The sequence below is a fragment of the Chrysemys picta genome, unplaced genomic scaffold, assembly GCF_011386835.1.
Source record: "Chrysemys picta bellii isolate R12L10 unplaced genomic scaffold, ASM1138683v2 scaf4693, whole genome shotgun sequence".
NCBI lineage: Eukaryota > Metazoa > Chordata > Testudines > Emydidae > Chrysemys > Chrysemys picta.
Window position 1 is genome coordinate 975 of NW_027057393.1, and position 3,020 is coordinate 3,994.

General features: G+C 57.0%; 1 long non-coding RNA gene across 1 annotated transcript; it reads left to right on the forward strand.

Annotated features, from left to right (window-relative positions):
* The first annotated feature begins 551 nt into the window (after positions 1–551).
* Positions 552–2,609, forward strand: LOC135980587 (uncharacterized). Its single transcript, XR_010597582.1, has 2 exons — positions 552–1,143; positions 2,262–2,609. It is a non-coding gene; the product is annotated as an uncharacterized LOC135980587 (long non-coding RNA).
* Positions 2,610–3,020: the final 411 nt, after the last annotated feature.

Genomic DNA, 3,020 nt, shown 5'->3' on the forward strand with positions numbered 1-3,020 from the left:
GTGTTCCAGTGGGGCGTGGAGTTCTGTGGGGCAGTGACCGCAGTTCCCCCAGACAGGGCAGAGCCCAGGCGGCGGTGCTGGCCCAAGAAAGAGAAACCCTCCTGCATGGTGGAGAAAGAAGCCAGGATGTTCTGAGCCCTTGGCTGGAGGCTGGACAGTGCAGGAAATGATGCTTCATGGCAGCAGAGGGAGACTGGACTCTGGGTGAGAGATAGTGTGGGGGGAAATAAACAGTGAATGGGGGCCTCTTGTCCTATGCAAGGATATCTTCTGTTGACCCTAGGGAGAGGTACCTTCCCCCGTCCCGTAGATGGATGGTGGGACTGGGGTGGGTGGGAATCCCTGTGCACTTGCAGGTGACCCTGCTCAGAATCCTATCTGACAGTATAGTTGAGCCTGAAGCATCCATGCTTTCCCACCTCCCCAGTCCCTACACACTAGTACCTGTTTAGTCCCCACGCAGAGAGTCCCACTGCTTCCCCGCAGAGGGAGGGTGAGGTCCTTAGTTTTTCCTATATAGAGGATCACCCTGCATAGAGCAACCTGGTGCCCACCAATATCCCCTATGCAGCTCCCGAAACAGGGGTCTCTACAGTCCCTTTGCTGCCACCGGGTGGTCACGGCGGCTCATTACAGACATCTGGCGGGGGAAGCGCACGCGCAGTAGGTTCCGGCAGCCCCTTTACAGGAGCAGCCCTGGCAAAACCCGGCGGCATCCCCTCCCCTTTTTCGAGCCAGAGGCATGTTGAGCTCCTATTGGTCCGGGCGGCGCAGGGGCGGGGCATAACACCCGTCCCGACCCCGGCCGCGCCCAGGCTAGGGTAAGGCGGGCTCGTGCTGGGCTTGCTACGCCCCGTTCGCAGCTAGGGGACAGGAGCGCTGGGAGGGGCCAGACCAATTGAGCCTCTCCCCCGAGTGGCCGAGCCCCAGGCTACCCGCCCTGTGAGGAGGCCCCGCCTCCCCAGCGGGTGCCTGGTCTCCGCAGCGTGGGGCTGGCGGGGCTCTGGCTGACCGGACACCTCTGTCTCCAGGGAGAGACGCGCTCTGCGCTGGAGGGACAGAGCCTGGCCACAGGGTCCCGGCCTGGGGCTCTGGCCTGAGGGAGCCGCTTTGGGCGTTTGAATTCGCCCTTCAGAGCACGAGGTGGGTGAGGTGACAGCTTGGATTGGACCAACCCCCCTGCGGGGAGGGAGGGGGGCCTTGCACAGCGCGCGGCGCTTTTCTTCTGGCCGGGCGGCGTTCTCCTCTCGCTAGCTGCCGCCCGAGCCTGCCGGGGGCACAATGGAAAAGTTTGGCTGCGCTTTGAACTGCTCGAGTCTCGCAGGCTCCCCCCACCCCCAGTCTCCCCTCCTGGAAAGCAGCGGCCCTTCCTGGGAGCTCCCAGCTGTTGCTCCTACGGAGGGGGGGGGCGCAGCTCGGAGGCTCGGGCAGCTGCGATGCTGCAGGGAGGGAGTTGGGGGGGGGGGGAGGGGATGTGACCAAGCGGTGCCAGCAAACCCTGGCAGAAATTGGGGGGGGGGGGCACCCGACTGTGCGTGCCCCCCCCACCCCACCCAGTGCATCGCCTCTGCTAGCATCGCTCGCGATGGTGGCTTCACTACAGCGGCGGGGGAGCCGCTCCTGCCGCTGTGCTGAGCGGCCGGGCTGAAGTGCTGCCGCGGCGCAGCTGCAGCGGTTCCATGTAGAGATCGGTGAGGCCGGACCTGACTCCGGTGTGACTTGAGGGGCTCAGAATTCGCTCTGTTTTCCTTCGGATGTGACGGCGAATAAGGAAATAAACCCTGTTACCTGATCACAGATCCTGGGTTGTCTGTAACCCTGGGACTGGCATAAGGAATCCAGGTAAACCTCAATCAGTCTAGGTACTTCTCTGGCCCCCATCACTGCAGTCTCCGTGCACCTCGTGATTATTAAGGGATTCTCCCCGTGCAATGCATGTGAAGTAGGGAAGTGTTCTTCTTAGTTGATAGGGGGTCTGGGAAATTCAGTGACTAGCCCAGGGTCACCTAGGGAACTTGGCCCAGATTCTTAAATGTATTTAGGCACTTAACTCCCATTGAAATCAGTGGGAGTTAAGCATCTAAATACCTTTGAGGTCAAATCTGGGCCTTTGTGGTTGAGGTAGGAATAGAACCCATGACTTCCCAGGCTCAGTTCAGTATCCTACCTACTAGACCGTCCTTTTCTCCTACTTAAAATGAAGCCAGCAGTTACAGCAGGGCCCTCCCACTAACTTTTCTACATGTGCATATTTTTTTCAGTCTCACATGGATCATGAGTATGATTGAAATCCCGAGTCTTCAGATCCACAGCCAAGACCTGTTCTGCTTAACAGTTCCTCCTTCTATTGGTGTTGTCCTGGAAATGAGCTGCTACGTCCCTGCTACCTCTATTTTACAGCTGTTGTGGCCTCCCAAGAGATGGTGAGGAAAGGGGAGGCGCCTGGGGCACTATTTAAGTTGGGTTTCTCCCTATGGCTGAGGTAATTCAGTCTTTGGCAGCAGGGGAGTAGAGGCAGGAGCTCTGAAAGATGGTGAGTCCCCACAGAGATGTGTGGAAAAGGGGAATATTCTGGCTGTAGTTGGTGGGATGTGTATATTGTTTGTTAAGTTCATGTGTGTCTGTCTCATTTATGGCTAATTTTACCCCTTCTTTTGGGTGATTTAAGTTTCCTTTTGGGGGGGAGGGGCGGGCAGAGAGAAGTGTGCCAAGAATCAATGGTTAGTGCCAACATTGTATTTAGTAAAAGCAGCAAAGAGTCCTGTGGCACCTTATAGACTAACAGACGTTTTGGAGCATGAGCTTTCGTGGGTGAATACCCACTTCTTCGGATGCCATTCACCCATGAAAGCTCATGCTCCAAAACGTCTGTTAGTCTGTAAGGTGCCACAGGACTCTTTGCTGCTTCTAACACGGCTACCCCTTTGATCATTGCATTTAGTGAGAGTCGCATTGGCAAAAGTAAACAAGAGTAAGGCCAGGTGTACACTACGGACTTATATCGGTACAACTGTGTCGCT